The following is a 23,357-nucleotide window of genomic DNA, read 5'->3' as shown; positions in this document are numbered from 1 at the left end:
CAGGGACAGTGCCCAGGCCCAGAGTTCAAGCTCATGACAAAAAAAAAAAAAAAAAAAAAAAATTTTTAAAGACAGATCCTGTGTGACAGAGAAAGGACCTGGGGGAGGCGGGGGTGGGGGGAGAAACAAAGGAAGTCTAAATAAAGTATGGACTTCAGTTAATCATCCACACTGGTGATGCATTTGTAACACGTATCACACGAATGCGTTAACAAGGGAAATGCAGCCAGGCACGGCTGCAACCCCAGAACTCACAACCTTGAGCTGGGGACCATCCTACCTTACAGAGCGAGACTCCTGTCTCGGACAGAGGAAAAGTGAGTGAGATAAGAGTACATTCCAGAGGACAGGGAGGAAGTGGAGAGAAGATGTCCCTTTTAATACTGTGGGGGAAACTGAAACCAAATAGAAGTGACTTGCCCACGGATATGGTAAAAGTTTAAGGAGGAGCCTAGCTTAGGACTAAGGTTTGGTTGGGATTTTATACTGTGTTGCCTTTGTTTCCTTTGGTTTGGTTTGAATTTTTGAGACAACGTGTTCCTATGTAGCCCAAGCTGGTCTCAGACTCAAAACCCTCCTTCCCCTGCTTCCTGGGTGCTGGGTTCTGTCATCCCAGGCGCGGGCTACCAGGTCAGGCTTAGGATCAACATATATCAGGTTGCAAGCACTTTTTAACCGCCTACTGTACATCAGGAACCAGCAGAGAGCTTCACCATGGTCAAGGCAGCCGGGGAGGAGCAGAGATTTCTCCCTAAGTCATCACCCTCTGTAGACTAGGTTTCCTGGGACACAGACCTGCCTTTTGGGGGCACCCAAACCAGAAGAGGAACGTGACCCTGAAACCCTGCGGGCTAGGTGGCTGCGGAGAGCAAGGAAGTGGGGTGACCTGGAAGCCCTGCCCCGCCTCACCTCTGCACTCGGGGTGACCCTGGAGCCCTGTGCTGCTTGATAAGCCGGAGTCCTGGGGGCAGCAACTGGATAAAGCAGGAAGGATTGCTCAGGAAGGCCAGTAGGCCAGGAGGCCAGGGGGGCCAGGGGGTGTGGGCAAAGTGCACCCAGCAATCTGGGCAGGATTTCGTTCTCTTTTTCCATCCCAGGAGCTCAGAGGCAGAGCGCTGGGCAATCAGGGGACTTCCCAGACAGGGAGCCTTTGGGTTGGGTCTTGAAGGGTGGGGAGGAGTTTGCCAGAATGGCACCGGGCTGCAGCCTTTCTGCCCCTGGAGCTCACCGTCTAGTTACCGGCCTGGATGGCTCCTGGTGGCCTTCTCACCCGCTGGGCCTTGTGCTTCTCACAGCAGAGCCTGTCAGAAGGGAAGCCAAGGCCTGCCTCCCACTCTGCAGCTGAGTGTGGCTGATAGACTTCCTCCCCCAGCTCCAGCTCCCAGGGTGAGCAGGCAGGGGAGGGGCTGTGGCCTCCCCGGTCTCCTCTGGCCACTCCCACCCTCCCCTTGGCCAGCTCCATTCCCACCCTCCCACACAGCGACCTTCCCAGAGCCAGCCCCATCCATTCACACAGCCTTCACGGGAGGCCCTTGTGTGGGCCTTGTGTGATGGACCTGGCCCAGGCCCCGCTGCCCTTGAGAGCATGCGTCTCGCTCATCTCTATCTTGTGCGTTCTGTGGCCTTTGTCCACACCCTCAGTGGGGAAGTGGGATCCAGGCCCAGGTCCCGGGCAGCCTTTGCAGTATAGCCTTGAACACATCCCGTTCCCTGCCTGAGCCAGTGTTGGACCCATAGGTGTTCAGGAAAGAGGTGTCCAGCCCCAGGGGATTCTGTCCAGTCCAGTATAATCCTCCCCTCTGCACCCCTCGAATACAGTTCTCTCAGTATAGCGCTGATAACATACACGCATGGGACGGATTCATCAGATTTCTGTGTGGAACCCAAATATGGTGCCCCTGAAGGAGCCAGCAGGTGGCTGAGCAGCATGGTTAAAGGCAGTTATGGAAGGCTGGGCACCAGTGGGCTCGTGCCTGGAATCCTAGCTAAATCAGCGGACTGAGACCCTGAGAATCCATGTACAAAGCTACCCTGAGCAGATGCCTTCACTAAGCTCCATCTCCAAAAGAACCAGCAAAATGCAAGAGTGGAGGCATGGCTCAAGTGGCAGCATGCTCAGCTGCAAGCAATAAAAGCCAGGCAAGAATGAGGCCCTGAGTTCAAGCTGAAGTACAAGAAGGAAGGAAGGAAGGAAGGAGAGAGAGGGGAGGAAAGGAGGAGGGAGGGAACTTAGGCAGGCAAGCCATTCTAGGAGGCAGCAAGGAGTGTTAGGGAGACAGTCTGAGAAAGGCCTGCAGGCCCAGCTTCCCTCTCCCCACCCAAGTCTCTCCAGCATCTCCAGCACACATCCCCCACCTTGTCTCAAGAGCAATGGACTGGTCCTTCCCTCTCACTGGACTTCCCTGAGAATGGTTGTTCTGTCCTTCCAGGGCCTCCAGTCAGATACCTGGACCGCATAGTCCCCTGCCACCAATTACCCAAGACTGCCTCCATACACTCGGCCACCCTGTCTCCCGTCTTTCACACTCAGCCAGACCCCATACGCCATTCACCATGCACACCACAGCTCAGCTCACAGGTGGCCCCTGCAGTCTAGTCTCCGCCCTCTCCTGTCTCCACCCTGGGCTGAAGGGCTCCCTTTGGGCCTCTGCCCTGCTTCCTCGGTGCCAGCTGTACTTTGGACTCCAGGCCAGACAGATTGGCATCCCTTGGGCTCCAAGCCTAGGTCACAGCCTTTTTTTTTTTTTCTTTATTGCCAGTTTCGATGCTTGGACTCAGGGACTGAGCTCCTTTTTTTTTTTTTTTAATTAAATTTTATTGACAAGGTGTTGTGCAAAGGGGGTACAGTTACATAATAAGGCAGTGAATACATTTCTTGTGATATCTCACACCCTCATTTTTCTTTCTCTTCCCTAGATCAGGTAGGCATATATACAATATCCAGTATACCAAAATCATATGCAGTAACCACGTAGGGTACACCACAGGAAATTCCCCTAGAACTTTAAACGTAATGTCAACAGTAGAATCCTCCTGTGTCCTTCTCTTGGAGTTGTTTTTGCTTATCCTCATCTTATATGATCATGTGTACTTAGCTGTTGAGCTATTGTGTTCCACTGATAGGTCTATTCTAGACCTTTTTATGTTTAGTTGTTGTTTGGTTTTAGATACATAATGTAAAGTCCCTGACCCAAACATGTAGAAATGCCATTTGAAAAAAAGATTGTTGTTTTGCAGACCTGGTCTCTACTGTCCTCCTCCCTCCCTAACAGTCATATATCAAAGAAAACATGCACCTTTATTCTCTGTGTTCTAGGCTTATCTCGCTCAACATTATTTGTTCAAGTTCTGACCATTTCTCTGCAAATACCAATATTTTATCATTTCTAATTGCTATGTAGTATTCCATTGTGTATAGGTACCACATTTTTTTGAATCCATTCATCTGTAGTGGGGTATCTGGGTTGTTTCCATATTTTGCCTATTGTGAATTGTGCAGCGATAAACATGGATGTGCAAATATCTTTATGATAACTTGAGACCTGTTGTTCAAGATGAGCTTCTTTTTGCTCAAGGCTAGCACTCTACCACTTGAGCCACAGCACCACTTCCGGCTTTTTCTGTTTATGTGGTGCAGAGGACTCAAACCCAGGGCTTCATGCATGCAAGGCAAGCACTCTACCACTAAGCCACATTCCCAGCCCCTGGTCACAGCCTCTTAGGGCACATCGGCATCCTCGGCCTCTCTACGGGTGTTCATTGTAACCTGTAGGTTGCTCCCGCAGTTGTAGCCAGGGGAGTGGTTGGACCTGGGTCAGGCCTGTGCCTGGCACAGCTCAGACCAGGACTTGCTGGGACAGGAATCTTGCCTAGATTGCTCAGGATTGTAAGGGAAGCCAGGCAAGCCCAGCCTGGGCCTGAGGCTAGAGCATTAGCTCTGCCCTCTAGGGCAGGAACCCAGCCAGCCACCACGCCCGCCAGCCTGCTCTGAGTCACCAGCCCTAGGCCCCTAGGTCTGGCCTCACCTTCTCCTGTGCTCTGGCAGCTCAGGGAGGAGCCAGGAAAAGCCCAGACCCAGCACTGACCCTGGCCTTCCTCACCTGAGGCCACGGACCTAGCTGCTACTTTACCTCAACCTCCAGAGGGCTTAGTCTGGGGTCTCTGGGCTGGCAGAGGCTCCGCCCCACACCTGGCATGGGAACTGGCCTCCTGCTACTTGTGGTCTGGGCTCAACTTTTCAGCTCCCTCCCAGTCATTAAAGCCATTTAATCATCTGATAGTTAAATAGCTATCACTTGGCACCTGTGTTCACAGGGCCTGGGGGCAGGGCTGTTGGACTCCACTCTGCAAACACTTGGGAAATGCTCCTGCTCTTCTAATCCTGTACCCCAGGGGTGCAAAGGGCAGGCAAGGGCCAGCCTGGGAAGACTCCACCTGGAGCCAGGGCTAAGAGGAGGTCCTGTAGGTACCCCAGCAACCCCAAGCACAGAGAGGGCGAGGCACTTCCCTAAGGTCCCACAGCCCAGGTCTGGGGATCTGCTTGAGTCCTTGAGGTGTGTGAAGCATTTAGTGAAAGGGAATAAAGTTCACAGGTTGGTGGGGAGATGGTCCCTAAAGCAGAGGACAAACCTGCCGCTGAGCGGATCCCATCCCACCCCTGACAGGATGGAGACAAAGTGGGGAGCAGGAGTGGAGAGGGGAAGAGCTCCTTGGCCAGAGGGGGAGGGGGTTCCCCAGAAAAGAGTTCAAGCTGGAATTAGAAGAATGAAGAAGAGTGGCTAGAGGGAGATCTCCACTGAAGGCACTAGGGGAGGGGGGATGACCTGTGCTTTCAGCTCCCTAGGGGACAGGGACTAGGTGAGGGGGCTGTAGGATAGTCCCTGACACCTCTGAGGATGCTGGGCCCAGGTCTCACGTGCTGGGATAGGAGGGCCCCGGGGGGGGGGGGGGGCGGGGAGGGAAAGGAGGGGCTTTCAGCTCAATAGGCAGCACCACCCCAGAGCTGGGAGGACACAGGCACCCCCAACTAAGTGACATTTCACATGCACCCCAGGAGGACGAGGCCTAGACATGGAGGGGCTCATGCAAGGTCGCAAGCCTTTGTCTTGTCACCACCTGTCTCCTTTCCACAGAGCTGGTCCCCCAGAATGGCCGCTCTCCTCCAATGAGGTTCAGGCTCTTTCCTGCATGTCCACGGCCCTTCAGACCTGCCCCAGCCTGTCTGTGTGGACATCTGGCCCCCAGATCTATGCAAGGGCCATAGCCCATCAATTTCATGTTCCCAGAACCCAGAGCAGAGTCCGGACAGAGCAAAGACTTTGGTAGGCTCATTGACTGACCTCAGGTCAGATGGATGGCTCAGTGATTCTGTTCTGTTTTGTCCTCAGTGGGGCTTGAACTCAAGACCTGGGCATTGCCCCTGAGCTCTTCAGCTCAAGGCTAGTGCTCTACTGTGAGCCACAGGGCCACTTCTAGTTTTCTGGGAGTTAATTGGAGATAAGAGTGTCAGGAACTTCCCTGCCTGGGGCTGGCTTCGAACTGTGATCCTCAGATCTCAGCCTCCTGAATAGTTAGGACGACAGGTGTGAGCCACCAGTGCCTGGCTCCCTTGATCATTTATTAAAAGCTACAGGTCTTTATTCTTCTCAGGCTTGGGGTGCAAAGTACCATAGTTCAGGTTTGGCATAATCACCACGTCATGGTATAAATTCAAGGTCTTAGGAGCCCCTGAAGGACAGAGAAAAACAAAGAAAATAGAAAGCAGACAGCCAGGGACAATGCAGGTAGAAATCAGGGAGGGTGCTCACCCTGGCCAGGGATGTGACCACCCAGCCCTCATCGGCAGAGATAGGAGCTCAGGCTCTGGCCCACAGAGGAAGGGACAGGAGGCCCTCCCAAGGATATGGATCATCTTGTGGTACCCTGAGCTCATGGAGCAAGATAATCCCCAAGAAGAGGAGCACTCATGCACAACACTCTGGGCCAGTTCCAGAGGAAAAGCCAAGGATGAGATTCATCCAGTGATTCAATTATCCCCCACCCCCACTACTCCAGAGGCTTTATTTAACTCAGGGCCTAGGCACTGTCCCTGAGGCTCTTTGTGCTCAATTGGTATGTACAATATTCTCAATTGGTAGTTGTTTGCTTTCAAAGCTTGGCATACATCCTGCCAAGCCATCCTTGCTTTTAGAGTTTCAATTGAAAAATCGGCAGTTATTCTTTTTCCTTTATAAGTAGTCAATCATTTATTTATTTATTTATTTATTTTGCCAGTCCTGGGCCTTGAACTCAGGGCCTGAGCACTGTCCCTGGCTTCTTTTTGCTCAAGGCTAGCACTCTGCCACTTGAGCCACAGCACCACTTCTGGCCATTTTCTGTATATGTGGTGCTGGGGAATTGAACCTAGGGCTTCATGTATACGAGGCAAGCACTCTTGCCACTAGGCCATATCCCCAGCCCTAAGTAGTCAATCTTTTCTCTCTGGTAGCTTAAAGTATCCTTTCCTTGTTCTCTGCTGATCCTGTTTGGATCATGATGTGGTGAGAAGAGGTTCTTTTCTGGTCTGGTCTGTTGGGTTTTATAAAAAGAAAAGCCTCTTGTACCTGACTTGCCCTTTCTTTTGGAATGTTTGGGAAGTTTTCTGCTAGAATTGTGTTAAATGTTTCTTTTCCCCTTAGTTACTTGATTTTCTCTTTCCTCCATACCTATCAGCCAAAAAAGAGGTCTTCTAATTGAATCCTAAAGTTCTTACTTTAAAAAAAAGGGGGCTGGGGATATGGCCTAGCGGCAAGAGTGCCTGCCTCATATACATGAGGCCCTGGGTTCGATTCCCCAGCACCACATATACAGAAAATGGCCAGAAGTGGCGCTGTGGCTCAAGTGGCAGAGTGCTAGCCTTGAGCAAAAAGAAGCCAGGGACAGTGCTCAGGCCCTGAGTCCAAGCCCCAGGACTGGCAAAAAAACAAAACAAAAACCAGTCTTGGGTCTTGAACTCCGGGCCTGGGCACTGTCCTGGAGCTTCTTTTGCTCAAGGCTAGCACTCTACCACTTGAGCCACAGTGCCACTTCTGGGATTTTCTGTTTATGTGGTACTGAGGAATTGAACCCAGGGCTTCATGCATGCTAGGCAAGCACTCTACCACTAAGCCACATTCTCAGGCCAGTCTTGAAGTTCAACACTCATTTCTTGGATTTATTCTGTAAAATTATCTCTTCTATTGTATCTACTCTATCTTCAAGCCCCCAAGACTCTGTCTTCTATGTCATTTATTCTGCCACAGAGGCTTTCTACTTAGTTTTTTATTTCTCTGCCTTTGATTTGGCCATATTTAAAGGTTCCTATCTCTTTATTGACGTCTTTTTTTAGATCTAGTATTGACATCTTTATTTCATTTGTTTATCTTTGCCTTCCTTCATCTCTTTAAACCAAGTGGCTATTTTTTTTATTATACTTACTCCTTTGCCATCTTTTGAAATTCATTTAGCATTTTGTGTTCTCCGTGAATTCTTCCACTATTCTTTGGTTAGTCTCATAGCATTCATAAAATGTCTAACCCTAACTCTTTTTTTTTTTATTTTTTGGCCAGTCCTGGGCCTTGGACTCCGGGCCTGAGCACTGTCCCTGGCTTCTTCCCGCTCAAGGCTAGCACTCTGCCACTTGAGCCACAGCGCCCCTTCTGGCCGTTTTCTGTATATGTGGTGCTGGGGAATCGAACCTAGGGCCTCGTGTATCCAAGGCAGGCACTCTTGCCACTAGGCTATCTCCCCAGCCCCCTGAGTCATAATTCTTAAAGTACGTTTCAGTTTTATCCTAAGCCTGATCTTTTCCCAACCTGAAGTGCCAGACTTTGAAGTCAGGTCCTACTTTACCACGTGAGCCCCACTTTCCCACGTGAACCCCACTTTACCACGTGAACCTGAGATAAGCAGGCCCTGTGAGCAGACCCAGGACAAGCCCATTAGGGCCCAGTCGGTCTAGAACTCTAACCACTGGGAATGCTTAACTCTGACCACCCCTAGAATGCCTCGAACCCTGAGCCAATCAGATTTGTACCTGTGTCCTAATCTTGCTTGCTTGAACACCTGATTGTTGTAACTTTGTTTTTTGCTTTTATAAGCCCTGTGTAATCGTAGCTTGGGGCTCCCTCCTAACCTCTGCTGTGTCAGTGGGTAGGACAAGGCCCGAGTTGCAGCTCGCTTGAATAAAGCCTTGCCTTGCTTTTGCATTTCGGAATGTCTGAGTCTCAGTGGCCTTCTTGGTGGTCGTCTCGCGATTTGGCATAACATTTGGGGGCTCGTCCAGGATCGCCCCAGAGACCCCCGACTCAGAAGGTAAGGAAACAGCGCTGTTCATTTGTTTATTTGTCTTGAGCTGTAATTTGTCTGTTTGTCTGTTTTGCTTTTGCTTATTTCTTAAAGGGATTCTTTAAGGGGTTGTTGAAGTGGATGCACTTACTCGGCAATCCCGTGGGAGACTGGGGGATGCCCCAGATTCTCCACCACTACTGAGTCCACTCCTCCTGCACCCTTGCGGGAGGTTGGGCCAACTTAGATCTGCTCCTGCTGCTTAGCTTGCAGAAGGAGGCTTGTGGGCCAATCTAGGAGACTCTCCACTACCTGAGCCCCAGACTCTGAGTCCACTCAGGTCCACTCTTCCTGCACCCTTGCGGGAGGTTGGGCCAACTTAGGTCTCCTCCTGCTGCTTAGCAGGAGAAGGAGGCTTGTGGGCCAACTTAAGAGATCTCCAACTCTTTTCTTATTCTCAGGCCTATGTGTTGTATTGTTTGTTTGTTTTTAGCCTTTTGAACTAAACATCTGATCAGAGCTATGGGTAATGTTCTATCTTGGGGACCTCCATCTAGCCCCCTAGATTTGACCCGAGCTCACTGGAGAGAGGTCAAGGAGATAGCTCAGAACCAAGGTGTGGCCCTCAAGGAACTGCAATTCTCAAGATCTCAGTCTCTGACTTGCTAGGTTTACCCTGTGCAAATCAGAATGGCACATCCTTGAGAGAGCTAATTGGCCACCTGAGGGGAGCTTTAAATCGATGCCCCTCATTTAGGCTATCTAGACCAGATTTCTTATATAGACACCTGGAGGGAACTAGTTGACAGGGACACTCCAGCTTGGGTTTGGCCTTTCTTAAAATGTTTCAGCTGTGTCCTCCACTTTGGAGGGTCCTGACCAGTCCTGGCGCCAATAGCCCAGGGCACGGAGGTGTCGGCCCTGAGTCCTGACCCACAGCCGCCACCGACAGGGGCAGACATGGGGCCAGCCCAAGCCACCCACAGGCAGTGGGGAGTGACCCCACCGCGCAGCGCTGTCGTCTGTGTTCTGATAGTCTCTTTTGTGTCAAAACTGCATGAGGTGTACAGGCAACAGCCCACAATCAGTGTGAGTGTCTGCAAAAAAAGAACTCTAAGGGGACCCCCACCCAGCCTTCTTAAGCAGAAAATTATTTGGTGTGCTAAAATGTTTTACTAAGACTAAAAATGTTTTACTAAAACTATCAAGCCCTGGAAAATGAGGCTGGAGAATGCTAAAATCATTTGTTAAAGGTTTTTGTCTTAAAATGTACGGCTGATGCTTATTCTGCGTGCTTTAAGATCTTTTGAATATGTATGTGTGTGTGCATGTGTGAGTGTGAACATGTTCAAGACTGTTAGTATGATGTAAAATTGAGTGAGTTTAAGTTTAAATTCAAATGCTCATCAAGTTTGGGCATTACCAAATACTTTAAAAGATTCTTGCATTGCATTAAAGAGGAACTATAGTTAAAAAAATCAGAGCTAAGTGTCAAAAATTTGGATTTACAAACTAGAATGTTAAAAGGCACAAATTTGTAAACCTGAAGTCACCTATCTGGGCTTCATATTAAAAGAGGGCAAGCATTGGCTGTTGGATGCACGTAAGGAGACTGTGCCAAAAATCCCTGTGCCTAAGTCAGCCAGACAAGTCAGAGTTCCTGGGAACAGCAACAGCAGGCTTTTTGCCGGCTATGGATACCTGGGTTTGCTGAGATGGCCAAGCTTCTATATGAAGCCACCAAATAATCTAGCCAACCAGGCAGCCAAGGAAGCAGCCCTTCAGCCCAGAGCAAAAGTATTGACTTTAGTAGACCCAGGACCATGAGCTTTGCCTCCTGTGCCCCAGTATTCCCAAGAAGACTTGGAGTGGATAAAGAAAAATCCCATGGCCCACAAAACCCTGAACAGAGAAGGAAACAATGACTGATGGAAAACTTGTGAAGGGAAACTTATCTTGCCACAAGGGCTGGGTAAAGGGATCCTTAAGAGAATCCACCGAGCTTCTCACATGGGAACCCAAAGAATGCAGGACTTGCTCCGACACTCCAAAGTGAAAATTAGACAAGGAGATCAACTTATTGAAGATATTATTAAAAATTGCAAGGCCTGTCAGCTAACCAATGTCCCCAATCAACAAATTACTAAAGGAGCTCGCCTCCGTGGGGATAGGCCAGGTGTGTATTGGGAAGTAGATTTAAACCTGGAAAATTTGGATACAAATATTTGCTAGTTTTTTTTTTTTTCAAAGCCGCGGAGAACTTTATTCGCGTCGGGACATGCGGACAGCGGCATGTGCCGGAGGGGGCGGGGCCCGGCGCGGCTCCACCCCTCGCCCTGGCCCTATATTTGCTAGTTTTTGTAGACACCTTTTCAGGATGGGTTGAAGCCTATCCAACAAAGCATGAGACCGCGAATGTAGTGGCTAAGAAGATCTTGGAAGCCTACCCAGGTATGGCTTCCCATCCACCATTGGGTGGGACAACGGACCGGCCTTCATCTCAAAAGTAAGTCAGGGGGCTGGGAATATGGCCTAGTGGCAAGAGTGCTTGCCTCCTACACATGAAGCTCTCAGTTCGATTCCCCAGCACCACATATATGGAAAACGGCCAGAAGGGGCACTGTGGCTCAGGTGGCAGAGTGCTAGCCTTGAGCAGGAAGAAGCCAGGGAAGGTGCTCAGGCCCTGAGTCCAAGGCCCAGGACTGGCCAAAAAAAAAAAGTAAGTCAGGGAATAGCCGCTGCACTGGGACGGATTGGAAATCGCATTGTGCTTATAGACCCCAGAGTTCAGGACAGATAGAGAGAATGAATCGGACTCTAAAAGAGACCGTAACTAAATTGGCCTTAGAGACTGGCGCAGACTGGGTGTCACTCCTTCCTTTTGCTCTGCTTAGAGTAAGAAATTCTCCCTATAAGCTTGGCTTTACTCCTTTTGAAATAATGTGCGGGTACCCCCCGCCCATTATCCCTAGCCTTCAGACTGAATTGCTTGCTGATTTGGATGATGCTGAATTTTTGTGTAATTATTTGCAGCTCATGCACAAGAATATGTGGCCCCAACTTAAAGCATTATATGATTCTGCTTCTGTCCCTACCCCCCATTTATTCAGACCAGGGGACTGGGTGTTCATCCGAAGGCATAACCCCAAATCCTCAGAACCACGGTGGAAGGGACCCTACGTAGTGCTACTGACTACTCCCACTACCCTCAAGGTAGACAGCATCGCCACTTGGGTCCATTGCTCCCACACCAGGCTAGCTCACCCCTTTGCCCTGGACGACGACTACCGTGGTGGAACATGGGAGGTCTCCAAGCACCCGACTCAGCACTTCGCCTTTGCCTCAAGAAAAGAAAGTTAAACTGAACATTGTTATAATTTTCTTTTTTTTTTTTTTTTTGGCCAGTCCTGGGCCTTGGACTCAGGGCCTGAGCACTGTCCCTGGCTTCTTCCCGCTCAAGGCTAGCACTCTGCCTCTTGAGCCACAGCGCCGCTTCTGGCCGTTTTCTGTATATGTGGTGCTGGGGAATCGAACCTAGGGCCTCGTGTATCTGAGGCAGGCACTCTTGCCACTAGGCTATATCCCCAGCCCCATAATTTTATTTTTGCCTTCTTTCCTAACTACCCTGGCTAGTGTTGATGTTATTTTGGCAGCTCACTCCAAAGGGAGGTGACCCCCTTATTTTAGGTAGTTTTGGGCTTGCTCAGGAATACAGGTATAGCCACCCGACCCTTAGAGCACAGCTGAGAAGTTTATGTATTATTTTGTTGCTTACATTTGGATACTAAACACCATACAGCTAATGGTAAGTCTGTATAGCTGAAAGTTAATTTTCAGTTTGCAGTAATCCTGCAGTCCCTTGGTAAGGTTATAGGTTTCTGGCTAGGTAAGGTCAACGCCCCTGAGTCAGCCTGAAGAAGTTACAGAAGATGAATGATCGTCACCCATCAGCCCCCCCTTTAAAACCGAGGGACCAGAGTTATTTTCGGATACTACTTTGGGCCCTACTGGTCCATGCTTTACCTCTATATCATCCTCTAGACATGCAAGCCATTGAAATGGACAGAATGGAGCCATGATTGGCTCCCAAGGTACCAAAAAGAAAAGGGGAAATGAAGTGCCAGACTTTGAAGTCAAGCTCCACTTTACCACGTGAACCCCACTTTACCACGTGAACCTGAGATAAGCAGGCCCTGTGAGCAGACCCAGGACAAGCCCATTAGGGCCCAGTCGGTCTAGAACTCTAACCACTGGGAATGCTTAACTCTGACCACCCCTAGAATGCCTCAAACCCTGAGCCAATCAGATTTGTACCTGTGTCCTAATCTTGCTTGCTTGAACACCTGATTGTTGTAACCTTGTTCTTTGCCTTTATAAGCCCTGTGTAATCGTAGCCCGGGGCTCCCTCCTAACCTCTGCTGTGTCGGTAGGTAGGACGAGGCCCGAGTTGCAGCTCGCTTGAATAAAGCCTTGCCTTGCTTGTGCATTTCGGAATGTCTGAGTCTCGGTGGCCTTCTTGGTGGTTGTCTCGTGACTTGGCATAACAAACCCAAACCCTAAACTTAATTGTACAAGAATACCAAGACAAATATCCTAATTTGTTTGTACTACCTTGCATTCAACTCCTAGTTCTTAAAATAAATTTTAGATTTACGCTAAACCTCAATTTTCCAAATCATAAGCCTAAACCTAACCCTATATGGAAAACTAACCATAACTCTAATTATACCAGATCAGTAACAGAAATCATCTACTTTCCATTCATTCTTTTAGCTGACTCAACAATTCTTAAAATGTTTCAGTTTTATCCTAAGCCTATCTTTTCCTAATTCTAACCCTAATCTTAACCAGAAACGTAGCCCTAATCCTAATTTTACAAGAATCCTGAGTAATACAAATACTGTAATTTATAATCACCGTAACTTTTACCTGACTCCTAGGTTGTGTTTTTTTTTTTTTTGGTGTTTGTTTGGTTGGTTTAGGGTTTTTTTTGCCAGTCCTGGGGCTTGAACTCAGGGCCTGAGCACTGCCTCTAGCTCCTTTTTGCTCAAGGCTAGCACTCTACCACTTGAGCCACAGCACCACTTCTGGCCTTTTCTGTTTATGTGGTGCTTTGGAATGGAACCCAGGGCTTCATGTATATGAGGCAAGCACTCTACCACGAAGCCATATTCCCAGCCCCTAGTTCTTAAGATAAGTTTTGACTCTAGACTTGTTTCCTAACCTGAATCCTAACTCAAACCCTAAACATACCCAAATCCTAGTGAAGGGGGGAATGAAGAGTTAAAGTAAACCCCATTTTCAGGCAGCCCCGTTTTGTTGTCTGTTTAAACTATGAGCAAAACCAGGGCAAGCTTATTAGGGCCCAGCCGGTCAAGAACTCTAACCGCCTGGGAATGCTTAACTCTAACCGCCCCCAGAATGCCTCGAGCCCTGAGCCAATCAGATTTGTACCTATGTCCTAATCTTGCTTGCTTGAACACCTGATTCCTTTAAAAAACAACAACAAAAAAAACCTGTAACTTTGATTGCTGTAACTTTGTTTTTTTTCTTGCTTGAACACCTGATTGCTGTAACTTTGTTTTTGCCTTTATAAGCTCTGTGGAATCACAGCTTGGGGCTTTCTCCTAACCTCTGCTGTGTCAGTGGGTAGGATGAGACCTGGGCCGCGGCCCACTTGAATAAAGCCTTGCCTTGCTTTTGCATTTTGGAATGTCTGAGTCTCGGTGGTCTTCTTGGTGGTCGTTTCGCGACTTGGCATAACACTAGTAGTAACATAAATACTATATTCATCCTAGCAGAAGGCGCGCGCTCTACCACTTTGAGCCACAGCACCACTTCCAGTTTCCTGGTTGTTAATTGGAGACAAGAGCTTTGAACCAGGATTCTCAGATCTCAGCCTCCTGAGTAGCTAGGATTACAGGCATGAGCCACCAGTACCCAGCTTTCTATTCATAATTCTTAGAATGAGTTTCAGTTTTATCCTAACCTTACCTGAAGCTGTGGATTCATGGGTCTGTTGAAGTTTGGTTTCTCTCCTTTTAGAAGCTTAAGATTTGATGCTTCTTGTTTTTCACTATACTCGACTGCTTGCAATGTCTGGCATCCTCTGGCTTTCCCTGATTCCCTGCGCCTTTCATCAGGAGATGCTCTCCATCTTCTCAGCATCCTCTTGACCAGGAATTCTTATTTATTTTAAATTAAGTTTTATTGACAAGCTGATGTACAGAAGGGGTACAGTTACATAATAAGGTAGTGAGTACATTTCTTGTCATATTTATTATACCCTCCCTCATTTTTCTTTCCCTCCCCTAGTTCAGGTAAGCAAATATACAATGTCCAGTGTACCACAACCATATACAGTAACAGTCAATCTGACACCCACAATCATATACAGTAACCATAGGGAATGCCACAGGAAATTCACCTACTACATTAAACATAGTGACAACAATAAAACTGTTTCCTTCTCTTGGAGTTCATTTTACTTAGCCTCATCTTATATAATCATATGTACGTAGCTGTTTAGCTATTGTGATCTTCTGATAGGTCTACTTGGAATTCTTTGAGTTCATTTCACCCTAAATTGTTGTGCCAAGTCGCAAGACCACCCCCAAGAAGACCACCGAGATTCAGACACTCCGAAATGCAAAAGCAAGGCAAAGCTTTATTTAACGAGCTGCCAACTCGGGCCTCGTCCTACCCACCGACACAGCGGAGGTTAGGAGGAAGCCCCGAGCTGTGATTACACAGGGCTTATAAAGGCAAAGAACAAGGTTACAACAATCAGCTGTGCAAGCAAGATTAGAACACAGGTACAAATCTGATTGGCTCAGGGTTCGATTCTAAAATGGAGTTCACGTGGTGGGGCCTGACTTCAAAGTCTGGCACCTCAAATTTTACCTTTTTCCTAACCCTAAACCTAACCTAAGCCCTAGCCTTAATTATGCTGGAATCCTAACATTCACACAATCATTCTAATTTACATGCATACTGACTTTACCTGTAATTCTTCAAGTAAGTTCCAGTGCAAAACTAAACTTCACCTCTACCCCTAATCAGAAGTGATCCCTAAACTTAAACCTAATGACAAGCTTTCCTGGGCGGAAGTTCATATTTTCTGCTCACTTTTCTCAACACACAGTGTTGTGCCAAGTCTCAAGACCACCCCCAAGAAGACCACCGAGATTCAGACACTCCGAAATGCAAAAGCAAGGCAAGGTTTTATTTAACGAGCTGCCAACTCGGGCCTCGTCCTACCCACCGACACAGCGGAGGTTAGGAGGAAGCCCCGAGCTGTGATTACACAGGGCTTATAAAGGCAAAGAACAAGGTTACAACAATCAGCTGTGCAAGCAAGATTAGAACACAGGTACAAATCTGATTGGCTCAGGGTTCGATTCTAAAATGGGGTTCACGTGGTGGGGCCTGACTTCAAAGTCTGGCACCTCATTTCCCCCTTTTTCTTTTTGGTACCTTGGGAGCCAATCATGGCTCCATTCTGTCCATTTCAATGGCTTGCATGTCTAGGGGATGATATAGAGGTAAGGCATGGGCCAGTAGGGCCCAATGTAGTAAACAAATGGCCTGTCACCATTTCTTACAAGAATATTCTCTGTACCTCTTGCATGTCTCTAGTTTATCCTGCCTCATCTTCCCAAAAACAACTCTGGTCCCTTGATTTTAAAGGGGGGCTGATGGGTGAAGATCATCCATCTTCTGTAACTTCTTCAGGCTGACTCAGGGGCGTAGACCTTACCTAGCCAGGAACCTATAACCTTAGTCTCAGTCTAACTTTCTTTTCTTGAGGCGAAGGCAAAGCGGCTGAGTTGGGTGCTTGGAGACCTCCCATGTTCCATCACGGTAGTTGTCATCCAGGGCAAAGGGGTCAGCTGGCCTGGCGTGGAAGCAATGAACCCAAGTGGCGATGCCGTCTAGGGTTCCTTCCACCGTGGTTCTTAGGATTTCAGTCCCCTGGTCTGAATAAATGGGGGGTAGGGACAGAAGCAGAATCATATAATGCCTTAAGTTGGGGTCACATTCTTGTACACGAGCTGCAAATAATCGAGTTTACACAAAAATTCAGCATTATCCAAATCAGCAAGCAATTCAGTCTGAAGGCTAGGGATAATGGGCGGAGGGTACCCCTACATTATTTCAAAAGGAGTAAAGCCAAGCTGATAGGGAGAATTTCTTACTCTAAGCAGAGCAAAAGGAAGGAGTGACACCCAGTCTGCGCCAGTCTCTAAGGCCAATTTAGTTACGGTCTCTTTTAGAGTCCGATTCATTCTACCTGTCCTGAACTCTGGGGTCTATGAGCACAATGCAATTTCCAATCCGTCCCCAGTGCAGCGGCTATTCTCTGACTTACTTTTGAGACGAAAGCCTGCCCATTGTCTGACCCAATGGTGGATGGGAAGCCATACCTGGGTAGGATTTCTTTCAGGATCTTCTTAGCCACTACATTCGCAGTCTCATGCTTTGTTCAACCCATCCTGAAAAGGTGTCTACAAAAACTAGCAAATATTTGTAATTTCTGTGAAATCTACTTCCCAATACACGCCTGGCCTATTCCCACAGAGGTGAGCTCCTTTAGTAATCTGTTGATTGGGGGCATTGGCAAGCTGAGAGGCCTTTAACAGATCTCAATAAGGACACAATCTCAGGTCTACAAGCTTTCTTTACTAAACAGATGTATGAGCTTAAAATTCTCACTGCCAGTCAGGGCTTTGAGTAAATGCGGGGGGTGAGATTTTAATCTATCCTCTCATTTGACAAACTTACCCTTACTAACCACTATCACAGATGACTGGCAAATTCCTGCCCAGTAGACAGACATGGGCATTGGAAAGGCATGCTTATGAACTATTCTTATAGGACTTCCCGGCTTTAACTTTTGAAAGGCCAACAGGAGTGACTCTAGGATCTGACACCATCTCTGCCATCCAAGCAGTGGCTTACTGCCTCTGGATGCTCCATCACTTTTGTCCCAGGAGGAGTGACTTTCCACTGGACTTGGACTCAGGGCCTGAGCGCTGTCCCTCAGCTCTCCAGCTCAAGACTAGCACCCTACCACTTTGAGCTCCACACAACTCCGTTCCCAGCACTCTGCTGGCTGATTAGAGACAAGTCTCTCACAGGGACCTTTCTTTGCCCGGGCTGGCTTCGAACCGCAGATTTCAGATCAGCGAGTCTTACAAAAGGCCACTTTACTCCAATTAGAAGCAACAAGGTGGTCCACACAGTAGTTTTTAAGCATGCTCTCTTACCTGGAACTTATTAAGGGCCAGTATTAGATCTTGACAAACTTGTAGGAATCACCTGTGCTTCTCTGTGGGCCTGCTGGAAACTGTTACAAAAAAAAACTACAAAGAAGCTAGAATGGCAATTAAACATTTTGGTAGCCATAATTCTCCATTTCTCACTTTGCGATAATTAGGACAATTTTACTTCCAAATTTCTTATCTAGAAATGTATTCTTGATTTCCAAAGCCTTTTTACTAACCCAACATTAACACAACACTTTAGCTTTTATCTGCATTGGAAAAACTGAAGCTCACAGGCAATCTGAAACCAGGTGCCGCCCTTTGCTCACGGGCTGCTTGTTTCAAAAGAGCCTCTTTTTTTTTTTTTTTTCTTCAGTCCCAGTTACTGCATGGCATGAAGACCTTTGAATTTAAACTTAGTTTTGCATCATACTGCAGTCTTGAACATGTTCACACTCACACATGCACACACACATACATTTTACAAAAGGAGGAAAACACACAGGCCTAAGAAAAGTTACGAGTTGGAGATCTCCCAAGCTGGCCCACAACCTCCTACAAGGGTGCAGAAGGAATGGACCCGAGTTGGCCCACAACCTCCTGTAAGAAGGAGTGGACCCGAGTTGGCCCACAACCGCCTGCAAGGGTGCAGAAGGAGTGGACCCGAGATACGAGTTGGAGATCTCCCAAGTTGGCCCACAACCTCCTGCCAGGGTACGGGAGGAGTGGACCCAAGTTGGCCCACAACCTCCTGCCAGATAAGCAGAAGGAGCAGACCCAAGTACAAGGTGGGCGGGTTGAGTCTCGTTTAGGAGGTCCTCCTGGTCAGTTCCGGCCAAAAACCAAACTGACTCGCGCCCTACAAGCAAAAGCAAAACAGACAAATTACAGGACAAGACAAATGAGCAGTGCTGTTTTCTTACCTTCGGAGTCTGGGATCTCGGGGTCTCTGGGGCTATCCCGGACGAGCCCCCAAATGTTGTGCCAAGTCTCAAGACCACCCCCAAGAAGACCACCGAGATTCAGACACTCCGAAATGCAAAAGCAAGGCAAGGTTTTATTTAACGAGCTGCCAACTCGGGCCTCGTCCTACCCACCGACACAGCGGAGGTTAGGAGGAAGCCCCGAGCTGTGATTACACAGGGCTTATAAAGGCAAAGAACAAGGTTACAACAATCAGCTGTGCAAGCAAGATTAGAACACAGGTACAAATCTGATTGGCTCAGGGTTCGATTCTAAAATGGGGTTCACGTGGTGGGGCCTGACTTCAAAGTCTGGCACCTCAACAGGATGGGCAGATGGTGACAACAGCCATTCTGACAGTTGACTGATTGGATGTGGTTGAAACCAAATGAGGGTGGTTATTTGAGTGGTTCTTGGTGCATGGTCCTTGTCAGAAGGCCAACTTACCAAGCCAAGGGAGAATTCACATGTGCTCCACTCACCTTTAACAGTGGGGCATTTGCTGATGAGTTGAGGTTGGCCATATTGTCACCCAAGGTGGCCTGGACAGGGGTAGCAGTGAGCCTGGCAGGAGACGTTGGTGGTAAGATGGCATTGTGGGGTAGGGTGCAGGGTGGATGGTACCCCTACCCCCAACCCCCCAGTTCACCTGGAAGTCCTCAAGCAATACAGACAGAAAGGGCTCCTTCACATTTTGAATCACAAGGTAGCTATGCCCCTAGGTTGATGGATGCTATAGACACATCTCTTTAAAAATGAGACTTTGGGGGCTGGGAATGTGGCTTAGTCGTAGAGTGCTTGCCTAGCATGCATGAAGCTCTGAGTTCGATTCCTCAGTACCACACAAACAGAAAAAGCCAGAAGTGGCACTGTGGCTCAAGTGGCAGAGCCCTAGCCTTGAGCAAAAGAATCTGAGGGACAGTGCCCAGGCCCTGAATTCAAGCCCCAGGATTGGCAAAAAAAAGTAAATGAAAAATAAAAATAAAAATGGGACTTTTACTCCCAGTAGTTCACACACAAACAGTGAGACTAAAGGAAGATAGTCTCAGGGGAGGAAATCGATGGCTTAACACCTCTGCACATTTAAGATAGTATTTTTTTCAAGTAAAAAGATGGATTTATTGGGGAAGTAAAAAGTATACTGATGGGCCAGGGTCACAGCCCAGACTTGGGAGCTGGGACCACGCGCCCCAGGCCATGCTTGGGATCGAATTATAAAGGCAAATACCACATGGTCAAGCCTGCCACACGCAAGTGGCCAATGAGGTTACAACATTTACAGAGCATGCCAGGTCACACACAGGTGGCCAATGGAGTTACAGTCTGCCTCATAGCAACTGTTTGAACCAACTTATCATGTTAGTTACACTTGGCGCACAGATTTGGGGGGGCTCACTTGATGAAGGCGGATACGCCTACTCATGGGAGGGCACAGGCTTAACCTGGAACGTTCCACTACTCAGGTGGTCAAGCAGTTTATACAATCTTATCACAGCCAAGGGGAACCTCCCTGGATAGGGTGGGGGAGATCTTAGTGAAGATGGAGTCAGCTTCTGCTCTCTTTAACTAGTCTGAGATAGAGTCAATTTGACACTCCTCAACAGCCAATGATGGCACTGGCCAGATCTGACCTCCATATTACATTCTCCCCTTTTTTTCTTGTACATAAAAATCAAATCATGGGCTGGGGATATGGCCTATTGGCAAGAGTGCTTGCCTCGTATACATGAGGCCCTAGGTTCGATTTCCCCAGCACCACATATACAGAAAATGGCCAGAAGTGGCGCTGTGGCTCAAGTGGCAGAGTGCTAGCCTTGAGCAAGAAGAAGCCAGGGACAGTGCTCAGGCCCTGAGTCCAAGGCCCAGGACTGGCCAAAAATAAATAAATAAATAAATTAATTAATTAATTAAAAAAATCAAATCATTGCTTTCTCTTTTGGAGAGCTTAATCTTGCCTGGACTGTAAAGTGACTCCACCCACAGGCTGCTGGGGAAAGCAAGGATGAGACAAAAGCCAGTCCCATGGGACTGCTGCCCATACGCTTGCACCCAGAAAGAAACAGGTTACCTGTGAGGTCCACTCCCAGGAGGGCTGCAGGTGTTCTTACCTGTTTAAGTCTCCGTCCAGTTACCTAGGTAACTGGCACACCTGGCAGCTGTTACATTCCTCCTTTCTCTGAGGTCACACCCTAATCCATCTGGACACACTCTAAAATACTATTAATCAAAACAAGTTCTATGAAATGGAAACAGAAGATGTTTTGTTGGTGGTGGTGGTGGTAGTGTTGCTTTTTGCTTTTGGTTTTTGTTTGTTCTTTTTTCTGTTATTTGGGAGGATAAGGAGGGGCACAGAAATGGAGGGAGGATGGATAAATGCTGGCATGGTAGGCAGGAGGCCCTATGTGGAAAATGAACTATGTGACTTGTGGGCAGGGATAGGAGGGGGTGGCTGGGGAAAGCAGAAGAAGGGGTATATCACCTTAATAATAAAATTATAATTTTTCAAAAATTAGACTTTTAGCCAGGTGCCAGTGGCTGTAATTCTAGCTACTCAGCAGTCTGAGATCTAAGAATCACAGTTCGAAGCTACCTAGGGCAGGAAAGCCTGTGAGACTCTCTGTGTGATTGTAACATACATCCCTGCATAGTCCAGAATAATCTCTCCATCCTCAGATCCTTAACTGGATTAATCACATGTGGGTGTGAGCTCAGGGTCTCTTGTTCTTGCTTGGCTGCTTGGCATTTTCTGCTCTACCACTTAAGCCATGCCTCCAGTTCAGCTGTAGCTGATTAATTGGAGAGAAATCTTTTCTGCTGAGGCTGACTTTGAACCTTGATCTTCGAGTCTCAGCCACCTGAGTAGTTAGCATTGTATTATTATGTGTGTGTGGATGTGCGCCAAGAACAGTGCTCAGGCCCTGAGTTCAAGCCCCAGGGCTGGGAATGTGGCTTAGTGGTAGAGTGCTTGCCTATCATGCATGAAGCCCTGGGTTCAATTCCTCAGTACCACATTAACAGACAAAGGCTAGAAGTGGCGCTGTAGCTCAAGTGGTAGAGTGGGAGCTTTGAGCACAAAGAAGCTCAGAGACAGTGCCAAGGCTCAGATCAAGCCCCAGGACTACCCCTGCCTCCCCCCCTCCCCCTAAAAAAATGCTCTTTCATATGAGGAACAACAGAAGGCAGCTTAGGTTGCTCGTGAGATGCCCACTGGGTATCCAAATAGAGATACTGAATAGGAAGTGAGATCTAGGAATATGACATTTAGGAGAGATGTGCTTGGGAAGGATTTGCATCCGGGCAGTGTGATACATCAATTTGACTGGGCCATGGAGACCCCAGATACCCAGTGAAACATTTCTGGGTGTGTTTGCGAGGGTGGCTCCTGGAAAGATTTGCACATGAACTGCCAAGTGAAGCAGGAGGGCCTCCCCAGTGTGGGTGAGCCTCCTGCAACTCCTAGAGGGTCAGAACAGGACAATGAAGCAGGAAGCTGGATTCTCTCTCCCTCTGCCTGACTGCTTTAGTGGGAATTCCTGCTTCCCAGGCCTGGGGACTCTGACTGGAATGTACCATTGGCCTCAGTCCCAGCTTCCCCAGCTTTCCAGCCAGCAGACAGCAGATTATGGACTGACCAGCTTCCAGTCACCAATACTGTACTAAATCTCTCCTGCTCTGTTTCTCTGGAAAACCCTGACCAATGCGGTGGTATTTAAAACTTAGAGACTGGGGCTGGAAATATGGCCTAGTGGTAGAGTGCTTGCCTCATATACATGAAGCCCTCGGTTCGATTCCCCAGCACCGCATATATAGAAAATGGCCAGAAGTGGCGCTGTGACCCTAGTGGCAAAGTGCTAGCCTTGAGCAAAAAGAAGCCAGGGGCAGTGCTCAGGCCCTGAGTCCATGCCCCAGGACTGGCAAAAAACAAAAACAAAAAGAACAAAACCTAGAGATTGGATGAGATGCCCAGGGAACAGGTGTGAAAGAGAAGACCTAGGGTTGGAGGTTCTATGTAACAGAAGACAAAGGCTGATCTCTGACTTCCTCTAAAGGAAGTCAAGGTAGCATTGCTCCTGGGAACTAGAAGCTGGTTCTCCTCCCCAAGCAGGGATGGGCTGCTCTAGAGGTAGTCCAGTTTTCCTTGCATGACCTCCCTTCAGTGTCGGTTCATCATTCCTGTCATGCCTGGAGCTAGGCTGACCTCCAGCCCACAGCACGGGCTGCTCTCCCTTGCTGGAGAACTCCCCACACCAGGCCAGGTGCACTTTGACTTTCAGGGAGGTTCCTGGTTTCTGTGGCCTCCATGTCTGGCATCTATGAGTCTTAAGAGCCCTTGGTTTTGCAGAGCTCCAGTGCCTAAGCTTCCTCTTCTAAAACCTGGAGACCTTGTCTGCTTCCAGTGCACCCCCGTGTGACACACCACCACCACTTACTAAACCCCAAGGAAAGGGACTGGGACTGGAGCCACGGTCCCAGATCCCAAACACCCAGGCAGCCTGGATTTGGGTTTGAAATGGAGATGACAGATGCCCATCCTTACAGTGTCTCCTCAGTCCTGTTACGTGGGAAAGTTTTTGGCAGACAGCTGGGCTGCAGAGCTGGCTTTCCCAGAGGCCAGGGATTTTCCTCAGCAGCCCATTCTGGGCACATGTTCAGAGCCACTCAAGGCCACATCTCAAGGCAACAGGAACCTAGGGAGTGAGTCGGGCCTGGACCTAGTGGAAACACTAACTCAGATCCACAGACCTTCCCAGTGTTCCGATGACTAAGGGCACAGCAACACTTGACCCTTCCTGAAAACTTGCTCCAGAACGGCTCTGACCAGGA

The 23,357-nt window shown here is 48.4% G+C and overlaps 1 long non-coding RNA gene across 1 annotated transcript; it reads left to right on the top strand.

Annotated features, from left to right (window-relative positions):
• The first annotated feature begins 7,487 nt into the window (after positions 1 to 7,487).
• LOC125352366 lies at positions 7,488 to 19,990 on the top strand. The gene is made up of 3 exons (XR_007211165.1): positions 7,488 to 7,499; positions 14,276 to 14,280; positions 19,789 to 19,990. It is a non-coding gene; the product is annotated as an uncharacterized LOC125352366 (long non-coding RNA).
• Positions 19,991 to 23,357: the final 3,367 nt, after the last annotated feature.

The sequence above is a fragment of the Perognathus longimembris genome, chromosome 6, assembly GCF_023159225.1.
Source record: "Perognathus longimembris pacificus isolate PPM17 chromosome 6, ASM2315922v1, whole genome shotgun sequence".
Classification (NCBI taxonomy): domain Eukaryota; kingdom Metazoa; phylum Chordata; class Mammalia; order Rodentia; family Heteromyidae; genus Perognathus; species Perognathus longimembris.
Note: the sequence above shows the minus strand (reverse complement) of the source record. Positions and strands in the feature narration are given on the sequence as shown.